Below are 22,340 nucleotides of genomic sequence, written 5' to 3' on the forward strand. Positions count from 1 at the left end.
CGCTGGGAGCAGGCTAGCACAAGCAGGGGGATAGGACAGACTAGCATACGGAGCAGACTGGGGCAGGGGTGGTTTTTGTGGAGAGAAAATTTACAGGGAGAACTCTACCACAGGTTGGCTACTCTACTTTGGTTCAAAGCAGCAGACCAGAAGAGAAATTAAAGCCAAAGGTAGAGAGTACTCTAAAAAATGCCAGAACCTAACAGAATCTGGCTATACTCATCCAAAACCAGAAGTGAGTGACTGAGCACAGACCACAGCAAAGCTGTACAGTCCCATTCTGCAGCATGGGGCTTTTGCCATGGAGGAGTCACAAATCTACATGGGGGGGGGGGGGGAGAGGAGGGCCGAAGCTTGAGACAGCCTCTAATCTGCACAGTGTAGGTCTTGGCCTAGGGCAATAGAACTTCCACAGCCTGACTGTGCTCCAGAGAGCAGAGACACTTTCAGTGCCCTGTGAGGCAACTGCTAATACCCACAATGGGCTTTAACCTGGGGCAGTGACACTTTCACTGCTCACCCTCTAGCCCCAGGGTAGTCACTAATCCACACAGTAGGGGTTCTTCACTGGGCACTTCCACATCTCCATTGTGCTCCCCAGATCTGAGTCACTTCCAGTGCAGAGCTTTTCCCAGAGCTCTTCTGCAGCTCGGCTACTCTTTGGACCCCATTGACAGGACAGCCAATTGGAAAATATAAAGAATTCCCAGGAAGTGCAGGGAAACAGAATCTGTGAATTGGAAAAGGTAAAGAACTCCCAGGAAAGTAGGATTTGTGAAATGAAAAAAGAAAATAACTCAGTTAAAAAAAAATAGTGAAATAGAAAAAAATTCCACAGAGCAAAACAACTCATTTTAAAACTCAGTTGGATATATACAAAAAAGAAGCAAAAAAAGGTAATGAAGAAAATAGCTCATTAAAAATCAGAACTGAACAAACAGAAATTAATGATTCATTGAGACATCAAGAATCAGTCAAGCAAAACCAAAAAAATGAAAAATTAGGAAAAAATGATATAAATATCTACTTGGAAAAAACAGCAGACCTGAGAAATAGATCTAGGAGAGATAATCTGAGGATTATTGGACTTCCTGAAAATTATGATGAAAAAAAGAGCCTAGATATTATTTTACAGAAAATCATCAAAGAGAACTGCCCATATTTAATAGAATCAGAAGGTCAAATAGACATTGAAAGAATTCTTCAAACGCCTTCTGAAAAAGATCCTAAAATAAAAACTCCAAGGAATATTGTGGCTAAATTTCAGAACTATCAGACTAAGGAAAAAATATTACAAGCAGGCAGAAAAAAAAACAAAAAACAAAAAACCCAAAAAACAACAACAACAACAAAACAATTCAAATAGTGAGGAGCTACAATAAGGATCACTCAGGATCTAGCTGCTTCCACATTAAAAGATCAAAGGGCCTGGAATTTGATATTCTGAAAGGTAAAATAAGTTGGAAGGCAGCCAAGAATAAACTACCCAGCTAATGTGAGCATTTTCTTCCAGGGAAGAAAATGGATATTTAATGAAACAGATGAATTTCATTTGTTTCTAAGGAAAAAACCAGAACTAAACAAAAAATTTGATATCCAACCATAGGATTCAAGGACTTTTTAGAAAAAGTTAAAAAGAACTCTTGAGAACTGTATTTGTGTTATGAATATACATAAAGAGTACATGTATAATTTGATTTTACTGATATAACATAAAAAAGGGAAATAGAAATGGAAAGGAGCTTATATCAGAAAAAGGGAAAAGGGGAGATAAAAAGAGAGAAACTACATCCCATGAAGAGGCAAAGAAAACCTATCATATCTCAGGGAATTTAGAAAGGGGGAGGACCATTGTGTGAATCTTACTCTCATCAGAGTTGGCTCAAAGATAAAATAATTGACATATTTGGTTTACAAATAAACTTCTTTTACCTCATTAAAAAGTGGGAGAGGAAAGGGGAAAAGAAAAAGAGTAATAAAGGAAAGGTATAAGAAAGGGGAAGAGATTCAAAGGGGGTGGGAGGGATTCTAAAGAGGGAGAGCTGCCTGAGGCAAGTGGTGCCCAAAAGTTTAATACTGGGAAAAGGGGTAAAGAAGGACAAGAAAAAGTAAAGCATAATCTGGGGATAAGAAGATGACAGGAAATACAGAATTAGTAACCACAAATGTGAATGGGATGAACTCTCCCATAAAGCAGAGGTAGATAGCATACTGGATCAAAAGTCAGAACCCTACAATATGTTGTTTACAGGAAAGACATTTAAAGCAGGTAGATACATACAGAGTAAAGATAAAAGACTGGAGAAGACTCTATTATGCTTCAAGTGAAGTCAAAAAAGGACATAAAGACCTCAAAATTAAATGCAGGAAGGCAGAAATAGTAAATGCTTTCTTTTCAAATCATGATGCAATAAAAAACTACATTCAACAAAAAGCTAGGGGTAAATAGACCAAAACGTAACTGGAAACTAAATAATTTCATCTTAAAAAATGATTGGGTGAAAGGGCAATTTATAGACACAATTAATAATTTCACTCAAGATAATGACAATGATAAGACATCATACCAAAATTTGTGGGATGCAGCCAAAGCGGTAGTAAGGGGAAATTTTATATCTTTAGAGGCTTACTTGAATAAAATATAGAAAGAGAAGATCAATAAATTGTGCTTGCAACTTAAAAAACTAGAAGAAGACCAAATTAAAAACCCCCAGTCAAATACCAAACTTGAAATTCTAAAATTAAAAGAATTTAATAATATTGAAAGTAAAAAAACAAAAAACAAAAAAAACAAAAAAAACTATTAAATTAATAAATAAAACTAAGAGTTGGTTTTATGAAAAAAAATAAAATAGATAAATCTTTGGTAAATCTGATTAGAAAAACGAAAGAAAAAAATCAAATTGTTAGTCCTAAAAATGAAAAGGGAGAACTTTCCACCAATGAAAAGGAAATTAGAGTAATAATAAAAAATTGTTTTGCCCAACTTTATGCTGATAAATTTGATAACCTAAGTGAAATGGATGACTACCTTCAAAAATATTGGCTTCCCAGATTAACAGAGGAGGAAGTAAATTGCTTAAATAGTACCATTTCAGAAAAAGAAATAGAACACGCAATTAATCAACTCCCTAAAAAAAATCCCTAGGACCAGATGGATTTACATGTGAATTCTACCAAACATTTAAAGAACAATTAGCCCCAATGTTATATAAACTATTTGAAAAAATAGGGAATGAAGGAGTCCTACCAAATTCCTTTTATGACACAGACATGATAGTGATATATAAAGCAGGTAGGTTGAAAACAGAGAAGAAAAATTAGAGACCAATCTCCCCAATGAATATTGATGCTAAAATCCTAAATAAAATATTAGCAACAAGACTACAGAAAAATCATTCCTAGGATAATACACAATAACCAAATAGGATTTATGCTAGGAATGCAGAGCTTGTTCAGTATTAGGAAAACTATTAGTATAACTGACCATATCAATAACCAAATTAACAAAAACCATATCATCATTTCAATAGATGCAGAAAAAGGATTTAATAAAATCCAACATCCATTTCTATTAAAACACTTGAGAGTATAGGACTAAATGGACTTTTCCTTAAAATAATCAGTAGCATCTATTTAAAACCATTAGTAAGAATCATATATAATGGGGATAAACTGGAACCATTCCCAATAAGATCAGGAGTGAAACAAGATTGTTTCATAGTGAAACTATGACCATTATTATTCAATATTGTATTAGAAATGCTAGCTTCAGCACTAATTGTTGAGAAAGAGATTAAAGGAATTAGAGTAGGTAATGAGGAAACCAAATTATCAGTCTTTGCTGATGATATGATGGTATACTTAGAGAACCCCAGAGATTCTACTAAAAAGCTATTAGAAATCATCCATACTTTTTGCAAAGTTGCAAGATACAAAATAAACCCACATAAGTCTTCAGCATTCTTATATATAGCCAACAAAATCCAATAGTTAGAGTTACAAAGAGAAATTCCATTTAAAGTAACTACCGATAGTATAAAATATTTAAGAATCTATCTACCAAGGGAAAATCAGGAACTATATGAGCAAAACTACAAAACACTTTCCACACAAATAAAGTCAGATCTAACCAATTGGAAAAATATTAAATATTCTTGGATAGGGTGAGCAAATATAATAAAGATGACAATACTACCTAAACTAATTTATTTAGCACTACACCAATCAGATTCCCAAAAAAATATTTTAAAGACTTAGAAAAAGTAACAACAAAGTTCATATGGAAAAATAAAAGGTCATGAATTTCAAGGCAACTAATGAAAAAAAAATCAAATGAAGGTGTACCAGATCTTAAATTATATTATAAAGCACCAGTTATCAAAAGTATTTGATATTGGCTAAGGAAAAGACTAGTTGATCTGTGCAATAGGTTATGGTCAAAAGATAAAAATAGTCAATAACTTTAATAATCTAGTGTTTGATAAATCCAAAGACCCCAGCTTTTGGGATAAGAACTCATTGTTTGACAAAAATTGTTGGGAAAATTGGAAATTAATGTGGCAGAAACTAAGCATTGACCCACACTTAACACCATACAGCAAGATAAGGTCAAAATGGGTTCATGGCCTAGGCATAAAGAATGAGATCATAAATAAATTAGAGGAACATATGATAGTTTATCTCTCAGACTTGTGGAGGAGGAAGGATTTTGTGACCAAAGAAGAACTAGAGATCGTTATTAATCACAAAATAGAAAATTTTGATTACATCAAATTAAAAAGCCTTTGTACAAACAAAGTTGATGCAAACAAAATTGGAAGGGAAGAAACAAACTGGGAAAACATTTTTACAGTTAAAGGTTCTGATAAAAGCCTTATTTCCAAAATATATAGAGAATGGACTCAATTTATAAGAACTCATACCATTCTCTGATAGATAAGTGGTCAAACAATATGAACAGACAATTTTCAGAGGATGAAATTGAAACTATTTCCACTCATATAAAAGAGTGTTCCAAATAACTAATCATTAGAGAAATGCACATTAAGACAACTCTGAGATATTACTACATACCTGACAGATTGGCTGGAATGACAGGGAAAGATAATGTGGAATGTTGGAGAGGATGTGGGAAAACTGGGACACTGATACATTGCTGGTAGAATTGTGAATACATCTAGCCATACTGGAGAGTGATTTGGAACTATGTTCAAAAAGTTATCAAACTATGCATACCCTTTGATCCAACAGTGTTACTACTGGGATTATATCCCAAAGAGATCTTAAAGAAGAGAAAAGGATCTGTATATGCAAGAATGTTTGTGGCAGCTCTCTTTGTAGTGTCCAGAAACTGGAAGCTGAGTGGATGCCCATCAAATGGAGAATGGCTGAATAAATTGTGGTATATGAATGTTATGGAATATTTTTGTTCTGTAAGAAATGACCAACAGGATGATTTAAGAAAGGTCTGGAGAGACTTACATAACCTGATGCTGAGCAAAAAGAGCATAACCAGGAGATCATTATATACTTCAACAACAATTCTATATGATGATTAATTCTGATGGACGTGGCCCTCTTCAACAATGAGATGAACCAAATCAGCTCCAATAGAGCAGTAATGAACTGAACCAGCTACACCCAGCAAAAGAACTCTGGGAAATGAATATGAACCACTACATAGAATTCCCGACCCCTGTCTTTTTGTCCACCTGCATTTTTTTATTTCCTTCACAGGCTAATTGTACATTATTTCAAATTCCGATTCTTTTTGTACAGCAAAATCATTATATACGTATATTGTATTTAACGTATATTTTAAAATATTTAACATGTATTGGTCAATCTGCCATCTTGGGGAGGGGTTGGGGGAAAGGAGGGGAAAATTGGAAGAAAAGATTTTGCAATTGTCAATGCTGAAACATTACCCATGTACATATCTTGTAAATAAAAAGCTATAACAATAATAATAAAAATCCTATCTATCTCTTAATTTATACTTTGGATTCTTAGAATATAAAAGATCTCACATACTTATAATCCATATATCTCTTGGCCAAAAGGCCATTTGGAGTATAATCTAATTATAACTGAGGGCTCTTGAGGCCCTTTCAAGGGGTCCCTGAAATCAAAATCATTTTTATTATCATAGCAAGATTTTAATTTCTAATGTAAATATTAATACATACAAGCCACTTAAAGAAAAGTATTTTGGGGGTATTGTAAGGGGTGGCCTTATTAGTTTTTTAGTATGTAAAAGAGTCATAAGACTAAAAAAAAAACTGAAGCAACCACTCTAATCAAATACCTTTGCCTTATTCTGAAGAGGAGTTCAATTTAGATAAGGGGAAAAGGTGGGAAAGTGAGCCTAGAAGCAGCAGGTTTTTTTCCCTTTAGCTTCAGCTGTGGACACCAAAAGAATACAGAATCAGTCCATAGTGCTTAGAAATATTGATAGCCATTCTGGGCCTTTAATCAGTTCAGGCTTGGAAAATGAAACATACAAGGCTATTAATATTGATTATGTATCCATGTTATCAACCAGTTTAAGTACAGGTGTGAAAAGCAATGCAGATTAAAAAAATGCAAAAATGATAGAATCATCTGAACTATTTATATATATATAGTAATTACTATACCAGTATTGTTATTGGAGAGGCTTATTGATATCATTGCTGTTAGCCATGACATTTTCTTTTTTGCTGTATTTGATTATTTACTCACAGTTTATAGATAGACCATTATAATGTTTGCATGTTATAGATCCTGAATGGAATTTGGACATCTAGTCATTGTACTATCTTGTCCAAAGAATACTTTTCATTATGCTATCTCCAGTATGTATACTAATGTGACTTTGATATAAGTGATGTCAAGGTTTGATTATCTGTGATATAGGAATGATCATTTTTATAAAATTAGTAATAGTGCTAATTTCGATATTTGTGATGTATATTTTCAGGTTTTTTATGGCTCTACTGATATAAATTTTAATATAATTTTTTATGTTCCCCTAATTACATGTAAAAAAGAGTTTTCAAAATTCATTTAAAAAATTGAATTCCAAATGCATTCCCTTCCTCACTGTGACGACAAGCAATTTCTATACATGTATAATCATGAAAACATATTTCCATATTAGTTATATTATAAAGAAAAATATAGATCAAAATAAAAACTCAAGAAAAATAAAGAGAAAAAAATGTTTCAATCTGTATTCTGATTCCAACAGTTCTTTCTCAATGGATTGATAGTATTTTTGGTAAGTCCTTCAGAGTTGTCTTGGAACTTTGCATTGCTTAGAATAGCTAAGTCATTCACAGATGATTTTCTTACAATATTGCAGTTACTATGCACTATTCTCTCTTGGCTCTATTCATTTCACTTTGCATTAGCTCGTGTAAATCTCTCTAGGCTTTTTGGAGAGGATCTATCTCATCCATTTCTTATATCACAATCACATATAATAAATTATTCATCCATTCCCCAATTGATGAACATTCACTTGATTTCCAGTTCTTTGCCACCAAAAAGAGGTGTTTTAAATGTTTAGGCATAGTTCCAAGTTACTATACACAATGATTGAATCAGTTCACAACTCCACCAACAATGCATTAATGTTTCATTTTTCCCACATCACCTTTGCCATTTGTTATTCTCCTTTTATGTCCTTTAAGATAATCCTAAAGTGTCAGGTAGTGCCTCAGAGTTGTTTTAATTTGCATTTTCTACTAAATAGTGATTTAGACCATTTTTTAAAATATGACTAAAAATGGCTTTAATTACTTTATCTGAAAAGTGACCATTCATTTTATTTTTTTGATCATTTGTCAATTGAGGAATGGTTCTTTAAAAAAAAAATGATTCAGTTCTTTGTATATTTGAGAGATGAAGCATTTATTAGATAAATTTACTTCAAAAATCTTTTTTTTCAGTTATGATTGCTAGCTATATATCCCTCCATACTATTTACTCCTTTTAAAATTTTTACTCTCTTTCCTTTTACTCTATCCCTCAAAAGTGTTTTGGTTCTGACAATTGCCTACCCTAATCTACTCTCCATTCTGTGAACATTCTTGCTTCTCTTATCCCCTCCCCCAACTACTTTCTTGTAGGGTAAGAAAGATTTCTATACCCATTTGAGTGTGTATATTATTCCCCCTTTGAACTAATTCTAATGAGAGAAAGGTTCAAGCATTCCCTGTCACTTTCCCCTACTTGCACTTTCTTTACTCTTTTATGAGATACTTTAGCCCATTCTACTTTTCCCTCTTCTTATCTCCCATTACATTCCCCTCTTACTCCTTAATTTTAATTTTTAGATACTGTGCCATCATATTTAACTCAAATCTATGTCTTCTATCTATATATACTCCTAACTGCATTTTTTTTGGCAAGGTTCTGGGGTGGTTTTCCATTTCCTTCTCTAGGCCATTTTATAGATGAGGGAGCTGAGCAAACAGGGTTATTTGATTTGTCTACAGTCACATAGATCTGAGGCTGGATTTGAGCTCAAGAAGAGGAGTCTTCCTAATTCCAGTACAGACACTCTATCCACTAAATCACTGGCTCCAACAAGAATTTATTAAGCATTTACTATGCATTAGGCTTTGTGCTTAGCATAGTTCTGGGAATATAGATATAATGGAAAGAAAAAAAAATACTTGTCATGAAGAAACTGACATTCTGTTGAGGGAAGATAATACAAAAAAAAATCAAGCTGAAGAACAGAAAGAACCTGAGGAGTGAAGACCCTTTATTTAAGGGAAAGGCAGAGAAACTATTGTTGAGAATCAAAAGTACAGCTTGGAGAATAGTGAAGATATGGCTGATTTGAGCCTCCTCCTTAAAATATACCAGCCAGTCAAAGGAAGAGGCAATGTGAAAAGTATTCCAAGGGTGGAGTAAGCTTCTAGGGTGAAGAAATTTCTGAGAGGATAGATAAAGTCCTATGGAAATAACTAATGAGTAAGGCTTTGAGAAGAATGACTTTTCAGGGACTTCAAAATTTTTGATATTGGGAAGGTGAAATTCTAGTCTGGCTTTTTAATAACTTCCAAAAGAACTATAATGGAACAAAATTATAGTAGAAATGTATTTTCCATATTTATAGAGTAGTATGTGGGGAGTATACTTTGTCTAAATATGCTGGCAATTACATTTGAGCATTTATTCTTTTTATTTGTCTCTACAGTACTTAATATGGTACTTTATATAAGTGCTTAATTAATACTTGTTGGCTAACTAGTGGTCACATAATATGTAATATTCCCACTTTAACTGATTAAGTATTGACAGATTATGTGCATTTAGTAATATGTACCTCTTAGATTGCAGTCACCATTTACCATTAATACTAGTGTTGAGGTTGGGAAGGGGGGACCCCAAAAATCCCAGACTGATGTTGCAAGGTGTCTCAAAAGAATTTGCAGAGTTGAACTCATCTCCTAGTCAAGGGACAAAGTTTACTGAAAGTAATGGTGATGCTATTACAAAGCTCACTTAATTCTAAGGGAATCCAGTAAAGAATCAGAAGCTAGGAGATATACTTATACAGCTTTCAATCATAGAGATGCTAATTCTATAGCTCATAGTAGGAAGGAGTGGTCTCCAGAAAGACTGGCTCTTGATTGACTAGATTATTACTTTTTTTTTTTTTTCCCTTTTTGAGGCTGGGGTTAAGTGACTTGCCCAGGGTCACACAGCTAGGAAGTGTTAAGTGTCTGAGATCAGATTTGAACTCGGGTCCTCTTGAATTCAAGGCTGGTGCTCTATCCACTCAGCCACCTAGTTGCCCCTGACTAGATTATTACTGACAAGATTACCAGTCAGCAATGAATTGAGGAGGGGTCTTATTCCCTATTGTCTCAGGAGTTTGATCTGTGGGAGTTTGCTGAGGCCAGAAGCTAAGTGGCTAAGGAGTGGTCAGAATCAGTTGGACTGGGTATGGGAGTTTCCGAAGGCAGATTCCAAAGCCAGAAGATCCAGGACCACTGATCCTTTAGAACATTAAAAAATGGTGAAAACTATCAACATGGCTCATAAAGAATAACCATGGAAAGGAACATCATTATGGTATAACAAATTACAACCATACAGATGAGAGAGTCCTATCAGAAGCCACCTATACCATATAGACCATAGAGTATAAACTATAGATATTAATCTTGTTTCTAAATAATTATTTCCCTCTATGGGTTATTGTTCCTTTATATGAGTTTTTCTAAACCCATAGAATTGTGAATTACTATTAAACTTGTGTCCCCTCCAATACATATTTATTTGTTATACATTTGTTCCAATTAGTCCATTCTTCCAGATTTCAAATTCTTAAATTCCATTGCCACTCCTACATCGAGTTTTTCAGGTAATAAGGTAGTAGATTTCAATGAGATTAGATTGAAATACCAGTTATCTGTTTCACTTTTTGAGTCTGTTAACTGTTCAAAGATTTTCAGACTGATTTGATTTAACAGGATCTCATGCCAAGCTTTTTGAAGGTTTGTACCCTCACTAACAATATTTCCCTTTTTTTCATCATAATTTTCCATCCTCCTCCTCTAATATTTTGCACAAAGCATTGATCATCATGGACCTTTCCATGGCAAGGGAAAAATAAGAGAATATGCATTTGTATAGCATGTGCTATGTGAAAAGTACTTTATACAAGAATTATCTCATTAATCCTCACAAGAACCCTTTGAGATAAGTGCTATACCGATTTTGCAGTTAAAAAGAATAGTTAAATTGTCTTAAGTGACTTGACTAGTGTGAGACTAGATTTGAATTCTGGTCTTCCTGACTTTGTAGGGAAGCTAGATAGTTGGATATAGTCATGGGCCTGGAGTCATAAAGACTCATCTTCCTGAGTTCAAATCTGGATTTAGACATTTACTAACTGTGTAACCCTGGGCACATCACTTAACCCTGTTTACCACAGTTTCCTCATCTGAAAAATGACCTGGAGAAAGAAATAGCAAATTATTCCAGTATCTTTGCCAATAAAACCCAAATGGTGTCAGAAATGTTGGATAAGACTGATAACAACTGAACTTGAACTTCCTGACTCTAGATGTAACACTCTCCACTGATCTTCCAAATGTTTCTGGCAATGAGATTTTTGGCTGAGATATTTATGTAGTTTTTTTGATCTCTTGATTGTTATCCTAGGATCAGACTTTATAGCTGGGAGGAACCAGAAAGGTCATAAAATTCCTCTTTAGAAAATTATTCTGAAAAGTTCAAGCAACTTGATCAGAATCAGAGAGAATATATGGAAACAGGTTCTTGGAGCTCACATCCAGTGCTTTTTTCTTTAGACCAATCTAGTCCTTTCTCTAAACCATTGGATCTCTGTTGATTACTATACTACAAAAATTAAATATCATTAGGAATTGTTGATGGAATTAATGCTTTTATTTTTGCCCATTTTCCAGTTTGGAAAGGTTAATAATTTAAAGGGCTGGGGAATGCCATAATCTTAATGTGGGTAATTAAATAAGAAAAAGTACAAACTTAGTTTGATATGAAAGGAACAGTGAAAAAATGTTTAAAATTATCTATAAAACAAAATTTAGAGACAATTTAGCCTAATTCACTCATTTTGAAGATATATTATTTAAGTAATATTGAGTTGATGTTTTGTTTTATATCATATATCAAGATCTACTTCTCTTAGCCACATTATCTCTTCTAAACTGAACTTTTAATTAAGAACAACAAGTAAAATCTTTTGATTTCATAAAAACAAATGACATTTCTTGTCTTGCAGCATAATGGAACACCAAACTGAAAGCTGACCTTGGAAAGATCTCTTGCTTTTACATCTCTTAGTGAGCAGATCAGATATTGTATTCCACCATTTGACCATTGGCTTTCTTATAAATAACTAAAAATAAGATCATTATGACTTTGTAGAAGTATAACATGTTATATTAAGTTGATGGATGCATAATCATACTTTTATTTCTCTACCTGATCTAGGATTAAAGCATATCTCTTCAGAGGTCCTGATTGGCATTACAATTAGTTAGCTTTCTTACCACATAATATAACTCAAAATCTCTTTTAGAATGAGAATTATGTCACTCCTAGGGTTATTTCTGAGTTAAGAGCTCAATAAATATTCATTCTTTGATATTGTTAATAATAAGCACAGTTCTTGGTGCATTGTAAGTACTTAATGATAATGTTCAACCTAAACATTTAAGGTTGCATCATTAAAAAAAAGATTAGAGAAAAATTGAAGGGGATATATTTCAAAACTATTAGTAAGGGGAGACATTATAATGAACACAAAGGAGAATGGTGATCATAGAAGATAAAACTGGGACCTTTGACTACATAAAATTGGAAAACATTTTTGAAGGATAAAAATGAATGCAATTAAATAGTAAGAGCAAAAAAGTGTAATAGTTGCATCAAATATCTCTGATAAAAGTCCAATGTCCTAGATAACATAGGCAATTGACACAAATGTATACCAAAAGCTATTTCATAATAGAATAATGGCCAAAAATAGGATATTTAAGAATGCAGATGAAAAATCTTATAAAAATATTCAAATTCACAGCAATAAGAAAAGTATAAATGAAACTATTTGAAAGATTTTACTTCATACTCATAAAATTGACAAAAACAGCAAAATATAGGAAATTTTATATTGGTTGTTTTTATAAAAATGAGTACATTACAGTGTTGATGAATTGTGAATTAGTTTACCTAATAAAAATAATTTTAAATCATTTAAAAATTACCAAAGCACATATATTTTCTGACCCAATAATGCCACTATTGGCTTCATATCTACAAGTAGTCAAAGACAAAAAGATCCTATATAGCCAAAAGTATTTGTAACAACACCCTTTATGATATAAACAATTAATTCCTATTGGTTATTAATGTCTTAAAATGTGTTATATGAAATATTGTTATATTTTACAAAATAATGAAATTAAAAATTAAAAGATTCGAGGGGAGGTTTGTATGAATAGAAAAAAAAGAAAGCACAGCTAAGAACAATGTATGCACTAATTATATTATTTTAGATGAAACTAATACACACATTTTCAGATTAGATGCAAAGACTAATCTTGGCTGGAGAGAACATAAGATTCTTTTCTGTTCTCAATGACAAGGTAGTAGATTATAGGTATGTAATGTGGCAGTCACACCTGATTTGGTACTTTAGACCTAGTGCTTCAGGCTATGACTTGGTGCCTCACAGAAAATATTCATTGGCAAAATAGACTAGATTATATGATTAAAAAAAAAAACAGATTATCTGGTAAAACAAACACTGAAAGAATGATTTGTAACAAAAGTTTGGTCTCATAATTGTATACTTTTCCAGGCCTCTGAGACTTTCTAAGTTTCAATTAGCTTCTTGAGGCTTTTCCCCTTTTTTTTTTTTTGTATTAAATGCAGAAACCCACAGGTCCATTTTGAATTGGTCCAGTCTCCTAGAGTGGCTACCAAACCAGAAAGATGCTGTATACTCAAAGTGGTCCAGGGTCAGTGAGTTCCCATGATTCCATGATGTCCTTTTCATCCTCTGAATACTGACTACATTTTGCCTCAGAAATGATTTCATATTATTATTTGTTATCTATTATTGTTTTTTTCTGAGGACAGCATTTGTGATTAGCATTAAAAAAAGAAATAGAGCTGCAGTATCATAGATATCAGAGTCCACTGTCCAGCTTAATTCTCTCAACATTCCCTTCTAAACAACTTTAAAATAATGGGTTATATAAAATTTTAATATCATAGATGACAAAAGTCAGAGACTTCTTTCCAGCCAAAGATAACTTATTAGGTCAAAAGGAAAGAGATAGGATGGGAGCTGAACCAGAGTGCAAAAAGGTGGCAATACTAGCTATGGGACTGAGAGGCTGTAGTTATAGTGACAGAAGCAGCTACAGAACTAACAGTTCTGGGAATTCTCACTACCCAGAGACAGTAAGGGGACTGAACAACTCATCAGAAAGAAATTACAAACATGGGCACTCGGGATAGGACCAGGTGCTGCTTGGAAACTTAATTGCCCATTACTCAATTATGGGTTGCAACTGCAGTGCAGAAAGAAACACTTGTGACTAAAAAGGAGCAGGAACTTTGCTGGGTAAGGACCAGAAAGCAGACCAGAATAACAGTGATCACAACTCTTCCTTTGGAAACAACAAAAACTTACAACCCTCAGAACTAGCTATGAAAACGGCATGGCAAAAAAAAATATGTATATCCCATATAATTTGGCATAATAACAATCTATCACACCCAGAGTTGAGCAGAATTCAACTCCAACATATGATTCAAAGAAATAGGGTGGAAGATGAGCGAACAACAACAATGAAGAACCTGACTGTAAAAACAAAACAAAATAGAATACTGATAGGGAAACTGAATATGGAAACTCAGAAGACAATGATGTGAAAATGTTTGGAAGCAAAGCCTTAATGAAAATGAAGATTAGATATAAATTCTCCCTCCCCCCAAAAAAAATCCCTAGAAGAGCTAAAGAAGAAAAAGAAGAGGAAACAAGATTTAAAAATCAAATTAGAATGATAGAGAAAAATTGGGAAAGGAAATTTGAGCAGTGCAAGAAAATTATAAAAAAAGAAGAAATTGATACCTGACGAAAATAACTCCTTTAAAAGCAGAACTTACTAAATGGGAGAATAAAAGATAAAAACTTTAAAACTGGGCATGTGGAAATTAGTGACTTTATAACACTCAAGAAACAAAAAAAAGTCAAAAGAATAGAGGAAAATAGAAAAAAAGATGAAATAGTGAATTAGAAAAACAACTTTTATGAAAAATATATCCAGAAGAAATGTTATAAGAAATATTAGAGTACTTCAAAGCCATGTTAAGGAAAAAAACACTATAAATCATATTTCAAGAAATTATGAAGCAAAACTGCTTAGATATAGACACAGAGGGCAAAATAAAAATGGAAAGAATCCACCTCAACTCCTGAAAGAGATTCCAAGATGAAAACTCCCAGGAATATTATTTCCAAATTCCAGAGCTTCCAGGAAAAGGAGAAAATATTAAAAGCAGCCAAAAAACATTCAAATATCATGGTTCCATAGTAAGAATCACACAAGATTTGGAAGCTCAAGGCATGAGGGGCTTAGAAAATGATATTCCTGAAGGCAAAGGAGTTGAGATTAACAAAAATAACATGCCCAGAAAACAGACAATATTCCTTTAGGGGGAAAATAAATATTCAGTGTAATAGAGGACTTTTAAACATTCCTCATGAAAAGACTAGAGCTGAATAGAAAGTTGAACATTCAAACAGAAGTTTCAAGAGAAGCATTAAAAGATAAAAATAAAAGAGAAATCATAAGAGACTAAATAAGAATAATCTCTATACATTCTAATATGCAAAAGTCATAATTGTAATTCCATAAAAATAATCATTATTAGGGTAGTTAAAAGTGGTTTCCATAGAAAGCATGGATGTGAGTAGATTATGTTAAAATGATGTAAAAAAACATAATTGAAGGATGAGAATGAGGGATGCATTGGGAGAAGGGGAAGGTGAGAAGAAAAATGGGGGAAATTATCAAATAAAAAAGGCACTTTTATAATGGAGGGAGAAATGGAGAATGTGGGCAACATTTAAACTTCACTTTCATTTAAACTAGAATACACACACACACAAAGTATAGAAATCTACCTTACTTAACAGGGAAATAGGAGAAGAAGATAAGATTAAGGGGAAGTGATAAGAGAGAGGGTAGATTAAGACTGGGAGTGATCAGAAACAAATCAGACTTTTGAAGAGGCAAGGAAGAGACACAAAGAGATAAAGAAAGAAACAGACAGAGACCTACACAGAGGCAGAGAGACAGAGACAGACAGGCAAAGACAGAAATAGAGACAAAGGCAGAGATAAAGATAGAAAAGAAAGTCAAGGAAAGACAAAGAATAAACAGAAATTAGGATGGAAGGAAACACAGATTCATAATCATAATTGTGAACATGAATGGTGAATTGAATGAACTCAACTATAAAAAAGAAAGTGGATAGCAGAATAAATTAGAAATCAGAATCCAGTAACATGTTTACAAGATCTATATTTGAAAGCAAAAGACCCAAAGGGTGTTAAAAAGGGGCCGAAGCACAAACTTTTGTGGTGCAGTTGAAAAAAAAAGTGGTAGAGCTAGCAATCATGACAAAACAAAAACAACAATATACTTAATCAAAATATATGATTAGTGAACCTATTAAAAAGTAATATAGACAATGAAGCAATATCACTATTAAATATAGAGGCACCAAACTGCATAAGAGCCAAATTCTTAATGGAAAAGTTGAATAACTTACAAGGAAATAGAAAGCAAATTTATATTAGTGGGGGGCCTCAATTTAATTCCCTCAGAGCTAAAGTCTAAACATAAAGATAAATAAGAAAAAAGTTAAGGAGATGAATAGAATTTTAGAAAACTTAAAGGTGAATCAAATGGAATGAGAATAGAAAGGAGTAGACTTTTCCCTCAGCTATAGATGGTATATTTTTAAAAAAGGTAACCATGTGTTAGGACATAAAAACATCACAATTTCTGCAGAGAAGCTAAAATATTTTAAGTATTTCCCCAATTATAATGCAATAAAAATGGCATTGAATAAATGAGATGGGAAGCATAGGTTAAAATTAATTGAAAATGAAATAATCTAATCTTAAAAACTTAATTGTTCAATGAAAAAAACATAAAAATAAATAATTTTATTGAAAAGAATGATAGTAAGAAGACAACATTCCAAAATTTGTTGGGCATAGTCAAAGCAGTACTTAGTGAAAAATATATATGTCCAAGTGCTTATACCAAGAAAAAAAAAATCAGATCAACTATTTGAGGATGCAACTAAAAAAAAAAAAAAAGTAAAAGAACAAATTAAAAATCTTCAATTAAGTTTCAGAATAGACATTTTAAAAATCAAAAGAGGGATACATAAAATTGAAAGCAAAACACCAGACCATTGAACTAAGAAATAATAATAGCATCTAGTTTTTATGTAAAAAAAGAGTTGAGAAAGATAGCAGAGTTAGGGGAGATGTAGGGGTGGTAAGGAGAAAGACACCACAAAGCAGAGTGCCAAGGCAGGCTGACCCAAAGGAAAGCAGCAGCCGTGGGATGGCCCATTAGTCAGTTTTATAAAGAAAAATTAAAGTTAGGGACATGACTGGGATTTCTACAGAAGGTAGGTCTCAGGAGTTTGATGTAACTTGGATTTCAGCCTGGACCACCACCCCAAAGTGTGAGACCATGGAGATAAATTGATCTCTATTTATAGCCTTCTACCTGCTTGCCCCAGGGGATCAACTTCTATCAATTCCTCTGCTAACTACATCTAACAATGAAGACCTCATCAAGAGTTTTTGAACTCCCTGACGTCTACCTTCAGTGTTTTGATTTAGGATCATAGGTCATAGACAGAGCTGAAAAATGCTTCAGTTTTTTTTTTTTGTTTTGTTTTGTTTTTCATTTTACAACGTCTTTTCAAGTAAATGTACCTTTTGATAAGAAGTCCTGATGAATTGGTCACATGTGCCTTGTACCTTTTGCCTTATATTTGCATAAAGGACACCATCATATATTTGTTGCCAAATCTCATCATTTTGTGTCCCTACAACAACCTTGTTATTTGATACCAATTGCTTTCCTGAATTTGATCAAGTCTCTCTTTCTGTCTCCTCTGTCTCTATAACTGTCTCTGTCCCTGCCTCTCTCTCTTCTCTCTGTGTCTCTCAGTCTCTGTCTTTCTCTGTCTCTGTCTCTCTTTTCATCTAAGTTTTCTATCTAACTCTATTCTTTCTCTATCTCTAACTCTGTCTCTTTCTCTTCAGTGTCTATCTTATTTTTATATCTACCCCTTTTATTCTTAGAATATGAACAACAATCCATTCATACCAACAGAGTACCACAGAAATCACTTACCACTTATATGTAGTTCCATCATCTCAATGGGCATGGGGTAAGAGAAGGAGTATCATGACAACAATTTGAAAGCACTTTAGAAATAGGTCTGAAAATGAAATCTGGTGTGTCTTTGTTAACTTTTTTTCTTAACTTTATCCTTCTTCCTAGAAATTTACAATATACTGTTAGAGCAATTGGCATTTATCTGGAAAACAGATGTTTATTACAGCAGAAACTCAAGTCCTTTCCATATTAATTGGAAATTTTTATCTGTCTATAAAATAGTGGGTGGAAGCCATAGTAAAATTTAATGTCCTTTTTGAGCCATTTGTGTGTCCACCTGTAAATCCAATCTGCCTGTTGGGAACATGAGCTTCTATATATTGATATGCCTGGAATGACTGAAAAAATCAGTTCATTTTAAAATACTGAATTAAGAATGTGATTGAAATTTAGGTAACTGATGAAATAGAATATCTCTGTTTCAGCCCTCAACTCAAGGCACTAGATTTCCTAATATTATAATCATATTAATAATAGAGAGGAAAATTCATTGTTGATTTACTGCAAGCCTGTACTAGTATCACCCTAGTGAGAGATGGGGTCACATTTTGATTCAGTGATTTGAGAAAAGCCTAAACTCAAAGCCTTTCTTTTCTTCCTTCCTTCCTTCCTTCCTTCCTTCCTTCCTTCCTTCCTTCCTTCATTCCTTCCTTCCTTCCTTCCTTCCTCTTCCTTCCTTCCTTCCTTCCTTCCTCTTCTTTCTTTCTTTCTTTCTTTCTTTTTTTCTTTCTTTCTTTCTTTTCTTTCTTTCTTTCTTTCTTTCTTTCTTTCTTTCTTTCTTTCTTTCTTTCTTCTTCTTTCTTTCTTTCTTTCTTTCTTTCTTTCTTTCTTTCTTTCTTTCTTTCTTTCTTTCTTTCTTTCTTTCTTTCTTTCTTTCTTTCCTTCCCAGCCCAATGTTTAATAAATGCAATGATTATCTTGATGGATTGATTGAGTGGGTGAGATTTTAAGGTAATAATTTCCTTCTTGTTCCTTTCTATCATCTCCATCTATATTTTTATTCCTACTTTCTATCCCCTCTATTGGTCGTTTAAATTGGGACTATGTGAAAGAAGAGAAGAGTTCTGGGATATGGAACAGAGGCTAAACAAATGCACAGTAATCCACTTTAACACCCACAATCTACTCCAAAGTTCAGAACTTCCTATGTTATGAGTTTCTACATGCTATATGATACAATTATCAATTGTATAGAAATATTGATTATAACAGGATAGCTAGGTACAGAGTGGATAGAGCACCACGCCTTGAATCAGGAAGAGACATCTTAAAGAGTTAAAAATCTGGCATCAGACACTGACTAGGAATGTGAATCTGGGCAAATCACTTTACCCTTTTTGTCTCTTTTGTTTCTTCATTTGTAAAATGAGCTGGGAAGAAAATGGTAAATCATTCTAATGTCATTGCCAAGAAAACTCCAAATAGAGTCATGAAGAGACAGACAAGACTGAAAAATGACAGAGCACCAGCAATTGCTTGTAACTTTTCATATGAGATTACTGAACCATTCAATCACTTCTATGCTTGCTCAAGTTGAGCAACCAGGAGACAGCTAAAGTATTAGCCATCTGGTCAAATGCACCTCTTTTTTGTGTAGAATACTGCTGATGACTTTTTGTAGGGCAGCTTTTAGCTGCTTACATTTTCTATTGGATTTGGGATTGCATCACTGGAGTTGCTGGTGAGGACACTCCCTTTTCTGAAGTAGAGCATCACCTTATCTGCCACTTAGAGCTTAGGAGAGTTGCCCAGAATATCAAGAAGTTAGCTGATTTGCTGAGGATCACAGAGCCAGTGTATTTCAGATTTTAATTTAAATGTTCTTGACTTTGCGGCTATCTAGAGTGCTGTTGCTCAGTATTGTCCAACTCTTTTGGAGTTTTTTGGCAAAGACACTATCGTAATTTGCCATTTTTTTCCAGCTTGTTTTTCAAATGAGGAAACTGAGGGTTAAGTGGTTTGCCTGAGGTCATGCTTGAACTTAGGAAGATGAGTCTCCTGACTCCAGGCCCAGCACCCTATCCACTGTATCCCCCCAGCTTCCTCTTCTCTCCAGAATACACATATGCCATACTAACCTCTCAAGCCATGATACTTATTTTGGTATTGGTATCTTCTTATCCATCCTACCACTTATCTGTGAACAACAAAAAGAAACAACTTCCTTTTTTCAGAAACATTGAAATAGGGTGATGTAAATGTATTAAGTCTGATTTTTTTTTTTATTTCACAAAGCAAGCAACTGAAGCAAGACTTAATACAATTTAATGCTATTTAACTTTGACACAATGAGTGAAGCTTTCTGTAAAGCATTTTGTAATTGTCTATTCAAGAGATATCCCCTGAAGTTAGGTTTTCTATTGATTCTAATCTACTTCTTTCTCTTCAAACTTGTATTGCCCTATTATGATTTTAAGATTATACTGATATATGCACAGATGAACATATATTAAGCATTTACCACCATTTTCTGGAAATTGGACCTTACAAAGTTGTACTCTTTTCAAATATTTAGTAATCTGAAAGAACAATATTCCAAATATTATTTCCAATTTGCTTGAAAAGAGAAATCTTAGTTCAGCAACTAACAATGTAACTGAGACCATTTGCTTCATATGGGTTTTAGATTCCTTCAGTTTAAAACCTATCATAATGTGAATGGTACTTTGCCTCAGTGCACTTTCCTGAGGTAGAATGGGGAAAAGGTTACATTTAGTAATTAATCTTCTCCAAAATTTGCCTCATGTTCCTCTGCTTAGGGATAGACTGCCAAGTCTTACATTACTCTAGATAAGGCAGGGATATCAGTGATCTAAAAAATAATGAATTAACTTCTGGTATAGATAGCCTACTTGCAATAAAAGAAGAAAGATCTGATGATAAAAGTAATAATGGATTTAGTAGAATTATTTCCATGACTTTCAATAATTTCTCTATTTAAAAATATATTAGCTCTTATTTTTACACTGACTCCATAGATTTTATTCATTGGTTTATTTGACACTATGAGTCGATGATAGGAATTCTATTTCAGTGCCTGTCCTGGAACAAGAATTAAATCTAATAAAGGGTATAAAAGAATTTTGAAAAATATAATGTACTAAATAAAAATCATAACAAAACACAGATTACATGTACTAACTTATATGTATATATAAACAAAGTAATAACAATCCAATAAAAGAAGTAGAAGGAAAAGTGGCAATAGCCTATTTTAAATTAGAAGATTGGAACATCCTCTACTCAATCAATCATTGGCTTATATTTCAAGTTCTGCTTTAAACTAACTGAAATAAAAGGAATCTTAAAATTCATCAAGCAAACATCAGTGCTCAGAATGCTAATCTATAACCAAAGACAAATACATATACAGACTAAATTATGCTGCTAAATTGGTGAAAATTTATGACCTGTTGCTGATAATAATATGATGCCAAATAACTACTGAATTGAAGAAATCTGGAAAATATTTGTATCTAATCAGAATGAAAGAGAATAATAAGATCATATGGGAAGCAGAGGGTTGTCATATTCATCCTAAAATGCCTCTCTATTGCAATTATTATAAAATTAAAAAAATAAAATTCAGCTCACTTTTAAAGTTCTCCACAATCTGTATTTTATTAATTCCATCACATATTTTATGTTTCAGTCATGTTAGACTGCTATCTATTCTTCTTTCATTTATTCATTCAAGGTCTATAAAGCATCTTCCATATCAGGCACAAAACTATTACTAAGTATATGAAGACAAAAAAGCAATCTTTGACCGTAAGGGATTCATATTTCATTTGTGGGGTGTGTGTGTGTGTGTGTGTGTGTGTGTGTGTGTGTGTGTGTGTGTGTGTGTGTGTGTGTAGTTAGAGGAAGGAGTGAAGAACAAATAACCAGTCCACATAAAATATATACAGAGTAAATTCAAAGATTTTTTTTTTGGAGGGTGATGAAGAAATAAATAAAGGTTTCTTATAGGAAAAAACATCTGAATTGAGCTTTGGAAAAGAAAAGGATTGCAAAAGGTAGAAGTGAGAATAGAGTACATTTTAGGTATGAAGGCAGGTCTATGCAAAAAAAAAAAGGCAAGTCTATGCAAAAAACAACAACAACAACAAAAAACCAAAAATCAAAACAACAAAAAACCCACATTTCATATTCTGCTTCTGTGACTTTGCATGAGTGAATGGTTCCTGTGTCTACAAAGCAGCTTTTTCTAAGTTCAGCCTCCTAGATCCTCTAATTTCCTATTAATTACAATTAAGGTGTCACTTCTGAGAATTGTTTTATGATTCTTTTAGTTAATTTGCTTTCCCTCTTTCTTGAAATGCCTCTACATTACTTTGT

This window comes from Sminthopsis crassicaudata, chromosome 3, assembly GCF_048593235.1.
Source record: "Sminthopsis crassicaudata isolate SCR6 chromosome 3, ASM4859323v1, whole genome shotgun sequence".
NCBI classification, from domain to species: Eukaryota; Metazoa; Chordata; class Mammalia; order Dasyuromorphia; family Dasyuridae; genus Sminthopsis; species Sminthopsis crassicaudata.